Source organism: Juglans regia, chromosome 1, assembly GCF_001411555.2.
Source record: "Juglans regia cultivar Chandler chromosome 1, Walnut 2.0, whole genome shotgun sequence".
NCBI lineage: Eukaryota > Viridiplantae > Streptophyta > Magnoliopsida > Fagales > Juglandaceae > Juglans > Juglans regia.
The window spans coordinates 32,403,420-32,413,710 of record NC_049901.1 but is presented as its reverse complement, the minus strand read 5'-3'; positions in this window follow the sequence as shown (position 1 = coordinate 32,413,710).

Below are 10,291 nucleotides of genomic sequence, written 5' to 3'. Positions count from 1 at the left end.
TTTCATTTCGACACTCAAAAAATCTAAAAATATGAATCTAGTCCATGACTAGTGCCCTTTTCATTTTCGTTGCACTCTTCCATTCATTGCATATACCACTATTTTTATTTTCTCTTTGTGAATATTTTCAACATTTTAAACGAGTTTGATTTTAAGTAACTTTCCCTGAAGAGACGATTTATGAATTTATTCGTAATTATTACGCGACATCCTCCTACACTTGGGATAGCCTTTGTGCTACTCATTTTTGAGTGAGTCAAGTTTTTGACACCGTTGTCAGGGAATAGTTGCTTGACGTAAATTTAGACTCGTTATCTTTTTTTTTATCTCAAATGTTTCTTTCATTATCTTATCTCTGATTACACAATTCACTTGTCACCTATTACTCAGTCACTTGAACCTTACTTATGCTATTTGGACTAATGATTCATGTTATGGATGAGGGACAATTCAAATAGGTTGGTTAGAGTTACATCAAGCACTGAGAGTAGAATACACAGCCCAGAGATAGACAGCTCTTTTATTTTTTCTACAGACGAGAACATTGAAATTAAACAAACCATGGCTACACCTACACCACGCACTCTTAGGGATTATTTGCAGCTCACTCGCACCACTACACCATCATGCATTATTTTACGTGATTATTTACCATCATGCATTAATTTTTACACGGCATCCTCTTGTACTTGGGATAGCCTTTGTGCTGCTCATTTTTTAGTGAGTCACTCATCCCTCCTAGATAAAGCATCTGCCACTCGGTTGTTTGCCTCCTTCTTGTATTCTACCTTGATGTCATACCCCAACAATTTGGAAACCCGTTTTTACTAAGTGGGGGTTCCCACCTTTTGCTCAAAAAAGTATTTCAAATTGTGGTGATCAGTCTTCACTGTGAAATTCTGCCTTGTCAAAGAAGGTCTCCATTTTTGAATTGCAGCCACCAAAGCATAGAGTTCTTTCTCGTAGATGGACCAAGCCAACACCCTACCCTTAAGGACTTAACTAAAATATGCAATGGGTCTTTTTTTTGCATTAATGCTGCCCTAATGGCCCTCCATGAGGCATCACACTCTATAACAAAGGGAAGTGTGAAATCTAGCAGGGCTAAGACACGAGGATTAGTAAGTGCAACCTTTAACTTTTCAAAAGCCTTCCTAGCCTTTTGTGTCCACACAAACTTATTTTTTTTAACAAGCTAGTTAGGGGTCCAACAATGCTCTCATACCCCTTAATGAATTTCTTGTAGTAGCATGTTAGGCCTAGGAAACCTCTTAGTACCTTGAGTGAAGTAGGGAAGGACCACTCTTCCATAGCCTTAATTTTCTCAAGGTCTGCTTTTACACCTTCTACAAAAATTAAATGACTCAGATAGGCACTTTAGTGCATGCAAAACTACACTTGGAGGGCTTGGCCAATAATTGATGCTCCCTTTCTGTTTCCAAAGTCCACCTGAGATACTATAAATGATCTTCAACAGTCTTACTATACATTAAGATATCATAAAAAAAAGATTAAAATAAACTTCCTCAAATAGGGTTGAATATGTCATTCATTAACTCTGAAAAGTTGAGGGAGCATTAGTTAGCCCAAAGGGCATAACTAAAAACTCATAATGGCCCTCATGTAAATTTTAAAGCCAGATTTAGGCATGTCCTTGTTTCTCACCCTAATCTGGTGGTATCCTGAGTGAAGGTCTAGTTTTGAGAAGATCTTAGCCCACTTAGCTCATCCAACAGCTCCTCAACCACGGGATGAGGTATTTATCTTTTACACTGGCCTTGTTGAGTGCCCTATAATCAACACACATCCACCATGAGTCATCAACCTTCCTTACTAAAATTATTGGGGAAGAATAGGGATTTTGACTGGGTTGAATCACCTAGTCCTAAGTAATTCCTGCACTATTTTCTCAATCTCTTTTTTCTAAAAATATGGGTACCTATAGGGCCTTATAGACATTGGTGGAGTATTAGGCAATAAGTTAATTGAATGATCATGTCTCTTGTGGGGTGGTAACCCTTGAGGTTAGGCAAAAACATCTGAAAATTGCTCTAATAGTTCCTTAATAGTCGAAGTTGGACTTGAAAAATTCAGAGTTCGGAGTCGGAGTCAGAGTTTGAGGGTGAAAATAGTCGGAGTCGGAGTTCGGATTTGAACAAGACTATAAACTACCGGCTCCGATAGATATACTTAATATATTTAATATTACAACATAAATACCTGAGGCTTGATTAGCCTAATTGTTGTTGCGATTTTTATTAATCTCCATGCGGTTTTTATAAATACCTGAGTTCGAGCTCCTAGTGCCCCACGACCATGAGAATAACTTTTTTTAGGCTTTTTAACTAAAACGACGCCATATATATTAGAATGAAATCAATTGAATAATGTTTTTCTTCACTTTCTCCCCCCAGGCCAGTCCCCCTCCAGACTTATTTCTCCCCCTAGACCCTAGTCCCTCTCCAGCCTTCTTCACTTGTTTTCACTTTTCGGTGCCGAGAGTCGAGAGAAGCATGGTGCATGCTATTCAACAAAGATGGTGGCTGAACCGAGATCGATCGGATTTGTGGGCTGAGGTGAGATGGGTTTCGTTAGGCTAAGAAAATGGAGGAGATAGATCGAATATAAGTATGAAATTTCTTAATCTTTGTCGAATGTTGTTGGATATTGTTTGGATGTTGTTTGGAATCTTTGGGTGTTGTTTGGATGCTAGGAATGTGGGAAGAAAATTGAAAAAATCCCTAACTTCGAGTTGGGCTTCAACTTCCGACTCCGACTCTGGAGCTTCGATCAGATTTAGAATCTGCTCCTGATTGGAGTTGGAGTTGGAGTCGAAGCTCAACTTGGCCTCCGACCTTAGTCGGAGTCGAAGGTCGGAGTTGACCATTTCAACTTCGTCGGAGTCAGAGTCGGAGCCCACCCCTAGGCTCACATGAGAGCTCGACTTCCGTACATTTGATCTGACCCCAAATCAAATTGTCAGATCATGTGGGAGCACAACTCCTAAGCATCTGATCCAACCTTGATCAAATAGGATGGATCACGTGGGGACTCGGTTCTCGAGCATGTGATCCAAATATCGATCAAATTAATCGAATGCTATGGGAGCTCGACTCCCCGGCGTGTAAAGTGTTGGTTAGCAAGCAAAGTGCTTCCCTCAAAGGGCAACTAACAACAACGAGCACTTTGCTCAAATGTGAGCTAAGGTCCTCACATCCAAGAGGGCAAGTGACAACATTAAAAGGAATGCTCTCACCCGAAGACAAGTAAAAACTGCATGCAAATTGAAAAGCAAGCAAAACTATCCGACCCCTTGCCAGCAAAAGTGCTTGAACCTACCATGGAGAGTAACAACAACTCGCACACTGGAGCGAGAAGCCACATCTTGCACCCAAGTCGAGTAAAGGGTGTCCCACCGAAGCGAGCAACACTATCTTGCACTCGGACAAAAGGACATCTTGACAGGGTGAGCAAACAATGCTCATCTCGAATGGCAACCAAAAGATCTTGCCTCGAGAAGCACTCCTCCTAAGGGCGAGCATGGTGATGTTTGCAAAAGTGTTCATCTCAAGCCCCGTTGTGCAAGCACTTTGCTCACATTACATGCTCGGGTATTATGCATGATCTAGTTTAGATTACATGGGAGCTCCTGAGTATGTAAAGCGTACTAGATTGCCAACAATATCCGATCAAGTAATGTTTTAAATTCCATTCTAGTGATCATTTTGGTTGTAAGTATTGGGATAAAATATTTTGGTACCGGTACATTCTGATGTACCGTTTTAAGATTAGATATATATATATATGTATGTATGTATGTATTTATGTATGTATGTATGTATCATATATGTATTTGTGTGTATGTATGTATGTGTGTATATATATATATATATATAAGATTTGAATATTTCTAAATATACCTTGAAAATATTAAAAAAAAGGTAGAGATATTGGTGTCACAAGATTATTAAAAAGATTACAAACTTGAGTTGGAACACAACAAAGATAGAGTCGAGTAATTATTAAAAATAATAAGATTTAAAAAGAGTGAGAGAAAATGAAGGGACATATTTAAGGTTATAAAAGAATTTAAATTATATAAATCCCTTTTAGATTTTAGAATTACATGAATGTCATCTAGATCTGAAATTTATAAAATGCCATCCAAACTCAAAGAAATTACAAAACTGTCACTAAAACAATTCAGAGCGAAATGTAGATTGAAATTGGCTGGAACGGACATAAATTTGGAATAGGATGTATATTGTTCAGATACTACACCGGAACAAAGGATTTCAGTCGTTTCCACTAGAAATCTCCATCTAAGAACCATCAAGTAGGCAACACACATACCCATAAAAAATCTCCATATTAGAACCATCAAGCCAAAGGCGGAAATACCCACTAGAAATCCCCATCTCAGACCCATGACAACAATAGCATCGTGGATCTCTAATGGGAAAGTGAAGATATTTCAAATTCTTCTATACAGTATAGTGTTTGAACTGAGTAAAAGTGCTCGCACCTAATAGAGCAAAAGTTGTTGCACCTTTGGGAGAGCAACAACAGCTTACCATTTTGCAAGCAAAGAACTCCTCACGAAGGGCAAGCAACAACATCTCTCACCTAGAGGCAAGCACTTTGCTCAGATGTGAGCAAAAGTCCTCACATCCACCAAGGTGAGTGAAGCACTTGAACCTCAAGTGAGTGACAATACTGAAGAAGTGCTCATCCCTAAGCGCACAAAAGCCAAAAGTGCTCGCCAAGGCGAGCAACAAGTGTTCCTCTCAAATGGAAGCCAAAAGAGCTCGCCCCTAAAAGTGTTCCTCCTAGAGGCGAGCATTAAATTAATAAGTGATGTTCACATAAGTCCTCGTCCTAAAGCGCACAAAAGTCAAAAGTGCTCTCCAAGGCGAGCAACAAGTGCTCTCGAATGGCAGCCAAAAGAGTTTGCCACGAAAAGTTTTCCTCCCTAGGGCAACCATTCAAAGAAATAAATAAGGTGTTGTTTGCAAAATCACTATTCCTGGGTGTGCAAAATTCAAAAGTGCTCACCACTCGAGGCGGGCAACAACATCAAGCACCCGTTGGGTGAGCCCTTTGCTCACATTATATGCTTGGGAATCATGGTTATTTCCATAAATATCTTACCCTCAATCAAATTGGTAGGATTACATGGAAGCTCGGCTCACGAGTATGTAAAGCGTACCAAGCTGACAACACAGATACCCACCAGAAATCTCCATCTTAGACCCACGACAACACCAACGACGTTGGTCTTTGGTGTGAAAGTTAATATATTTCTAGTTATTTTCAACATGAATCACGTTGTGGGTCTCTGGTGCAAAAGTGAAGATATTTCTAATTATTTTAACTGCGAGTTACACCATGGTTAGATCCAATCACTTCGACGTGGTCGTCCATCTGTGTCATGGGTTGCGTAGTCACGTCAGCGAATAAACATGGCTATGCAATTTTTCCAAAGAAAAAGAAGTTTGAAGCAGAAGAGAAGAGAAAGAGTAGAAGATTGAAGAACAAGAATAGGGTAGATGGAGAGAGGGGAGTGCGAGAGAAGATGAGGATGAAACTAGTGTCGGAGATTTTTGGTTGTCAGTTGGTTTAGTTTAGATCAGGGTTGTTTCTTTCTAATTTAACTTATTATAGGGGTATTTTAGTTAGTTTGGATATGTGGCAGGGCCATTTTAGCCTCACCCAAGTATCTTGCAGTGGCACATTCGTTGGATCACCATATGTAGCAAAGGCATTTCAGTCCAACATGTGATTTGTAGATGAACATTTTGGTCCAAGTCATCACATAAATTCCTACATCGTAGACTCTACAATCGCTTTTTTATTTTATATATATATATATAATAATTATCCCGAAGCGGTACAATAGTATGTACTAATACTAAAATATTCTGTTCCATTGCTTAAATTGGAGTAATCACTGAACATAATTAATTGGAATAAACAACTAATCTATTTTGCTTAATGACTTGAATGAATTTATTTTAATATTTCTAACGTTTTTCTATAGATAAAAAGAAAATTAATAGGCCATTTATATAAATGAATGAAAAATGGGTAAAGAGAGTGAATATCTCATTTAGGACTCTTCCTCATAATAACAATGTGTGAGATAATATTATGAAAATTCAATATGAGTATTTTTGGTTAGAATGGCATCACATTTCATTCATAATAGCCAAATGAGACTGTAAAAGCAGTTTTATAATGAACTTTTATTATTGATTTATATTTTTTAAAATCCACTTTTCATATCAAATTTTTAAATATATAGTGGTATTATATAATAGTGATAATAAATATTTTTTATTAGGAATTAGCTAATAAGTCATTAATCTCTTTTTTACAATACTCAATAACTCAATATAGAAGACAATACAATTATATGGTGACTTACTTTTTCTAATCAATCATTTTTCTAATCAATTATTTTTTTAATAAATTGTCAATATAATTTTTTATAATATTCTAATAACTCATTATTCATTTAAATAGGTTTGGCTTTAATATGAAGGTTCTTTTCCAAAAACTCTTTCTCATTAGATAATTCAACTGCATGATGCTTCCTATTTCAAAAAGCATTTGATAAACTAGAATATATATTTTTCTATTATTATCTTAAAATTAGTATCTTTTTGTACTAATAATGGATCTACCAACTGCTCATCTACTCTTTTGTTTTTTAATTATTGTTTGAGAAAGCTTAGTTTTTTAGTTTAATTTTATGTTTTGCTAAATAGTTAATTTCTTACTCAATGAAGTATTTCTTTAATGATTTATTTCGTTTGAAAGGGTGGAAATAAAAGCTTAAATTGATTTTTTTGTCCAAATATGTTAGTAGTCATCCTTTTATCTGTTTCTGAAAAGTGATATAATAAAGCAAGAAAAGGATTTCATAGAATAACTTTTGTTTTAATATTTATAACCAAAATAAATGTAGTTTTAAAGCAAATCCAATTGTTACAAATATTTGCATTTGATAATTTATAATTTATATATGTTTAATTTTGTGCCCATTAGCATGTCATGATAATATCTATTTTGTTTTTTCAAAATACTTATAGGATATTAATCATTCTTAAAAACAATATAAGTTTGCTCTAGTATCTAATAATACGATTGTTGTAAATAAATATTCTTGATTAATCAAGATTGTTATTTCCGTGTACCATTTTTTAAAATCTATTTTATTCATAATATTGACCAAACTTTTAGACTCCTCAGCTCGTTTATAATTATAAGTCATGAGAAGTCAGTTTTTTCTTAATTAGGTATTATAATATGTTAATCCATTTTTAATAATATGATTCTTGTAATAGTTGTTCATTTGATACTTTTAATTTAAGATTAGACATTTTCTATGTGTTAATATATTGTTTATTTGATTAATTTCTTGTTACAAATCATGTAAAGTAATTTCTGGTTTTTCTGTCTTGAATCGATCGATAATGTTTAGAAATTATAAGGTTGAGCATCAGAGTAGTCTCAATTCTTTCTAATTATTTACCCATAGTTTGTAAATTTAAATTAATATACTTATTTTGTTGAATAATATTATCTATACTTAGTTTGAATATTGAGTTGATATGAGATGAAAGTTGAATAAAATATTGTCAAAAGATTATTTTTTAATATTATTATTGTTTTGAAATTTGAAAAAGTTGAATTGTTTATTATATTTTATGTAGAAATTTAAGAAAATTGTAATGATGAGATGAGATGAAGCACTTCTTATATCCAAACCAGATCTAACTGTATTAATTAATAGTCTCAAAGGGTGGATATTCTTCACAGACAAGTTGATCAGTGCCTCATTTAATTCGTTGGTTGTTCATTCTTTTAGTGGTAGATAATTGATTGGAGTTGTAAATATCAAGCCATGTAAAAATGACTCAAAATAGTATATTTTCTTGTATTTCATTTAAAACTCAAACTATTTTTTCGAATAAAATTTCTTTCAATTTTAGAAAAAGTTGCAAGAAATGATAATCTTTTGACTATTATCTTCTAACATAAAATCTTTTATATAAGTTTTACAATTGTCTTTTAAAATAATATAAATTTAAGCATCATCTCTAACTATTCATGTATAAGTTGGAGAGGATGGTTGCTTTTGTGGAATAGAAGTGGTATGAAGTTGAAAGTATATTTGTATTGACATAATAAAATTGTGTGTCAATAACATTTCCTGTAATAACTCTTTGATTTTGAGACTTATTTCGAGAAGCTGAAGTAGATACATATCTGACTAACTGATAATTTGAAGATGAAAATATTTTAATACGAGAAAAAGATCTTCTAAAATGTTGAAAACATATTTGAACTAATCTACCTAACTTTTGAACCATATAATCAAGAATAGATATAACATTATTTTCAACTTTAGATAATAGAGTTATATTTTCTACTTTCCATAATTAGGAAGAGTAGTTTGATTCAATTAATTTTTCTATGTTATAATTTCGTATACTTGACTATAATAATAATGTATAACCCTTGGGATTAGTAATCAGAGCTTGTGCAAACATTGTTTTCATTAATTTATAATAAATGCGATAAACAACACTTAAAAAGGGAACGATCATTTCATCATATGATAACGACTAATTTTAATATTTAATAATAAATTATGTCGAATATTGGCATCAAATAATGATAATGAATAATTAGGATGTCAATTAAAATAAATAAGATCTTGATATAGGCTAGATTCTATCATATCAATTAATGAATCATAAAATTTATAATGGTGTCTATCATGTACACATAGTAATTAAGAAGCATTTAATCCACCTATTGTCAATGGCTTAATAGCAACTTGTATATTCAATAAGAATAAAATAATATTTTTATTCAATATGTTGCTTAATAGCCTCTTAGTTAATAATTGCAATGATTCATAATCACTGTTTAAAACTAACGGTTTTTTCAATAGTTTCAATTGAATTATTCATGAGAAAATATAATTTAAAAGTGATACTAGATTGCTTATAAATTTGATTTTTTGGAACATGAAGAATGATCCAAATGCAAATTTCTTTCAATATCTAAGATGGCTTAGGGCTCACTTCTCCTTGTAACTTTAAAATTTTTTAGGCTAATGTCTCTAATCTATGGAGGAATTCTTGAGTAGAAATTATCTTCTTCTTTTTCTAACCAAATCATCCAATTTGTAGAACGTTGGAATTCTGTATAAAATAATTACATTACTATTAAAAAGAAAATTTTAGTTATCATAGTAAGTATTTATAGGTTTCAAAATGATTTATTAAATCAAAACTTTTTTACTGTGATTTATTAAAACTTTCAAAATGATTTGGTGAGTTTGGTTACCAAACTCATCTCAACTCATGATTACAATTTTTTCAAATTTCAATATAAAATATAATAAACAATTCAACCTTTTCAAATCTTAAAATAATAATAATATTAAAAAATAATATTCTAACAATATTTTTTCATCTCAACTCAACTCACTTCAACATCAAATTAAATGGTAAAGAAATTTTAATTAAAGACAGAAAATTTGACTTCTAAATAAATATTTACTAGATGATTAGTTATATAAAATATTTTTTATTTCCATATTAAACGTATTAAAAGATAAACTAATTATCTTTCTAATTTACTCTCTCAATAATTTTTACTGGAAAAACCTTATCATCTTTCAAATTTTGAGTAAAGTCCAAATCTTTATATGCTCCAGCTCCACCATCTCTAAGCTCTCCTTCTCATCCTACTATTCCAAGAGTCTACACAGTTTTAGGATCCTTGCCGTCGTTGTAACATGCTAGTTTGGATTTAGAGATGAGATGAGATGGTTTTAGATGAAAGATAAAAGTTGAAAAAAATATTGTTAGAATATTATTTTTTAATATTAATATTATTTTGAGATTTGAAAAAGTTGAATTATTTATTATATTTTATATAGAAATTTTAAAAAATTGTAATAATAAAATGAAACATTTTCTAAATCTAAACAAGACCTTATAATTACTTTTCATCATTATCTTCTCCAATTTCTTCTTCCAAATTACCCACTTATTCGAAAGTGGTCTCTCATTCTAATTATATCTCCTCCTTCGTTATCACAACCATCATCTTATTCTATTGTTATTAAATCACATTGGCATTGTATCTTCTCTATTAAACCAGGATTTCAAATCTCACTAAACCTCGTCACGGTCTTTCCTTCTCACTAGCATTATCCTCCGTCTCATTTTATTTCATCTCATCTAATCATTATAATTTTTTTAAATTC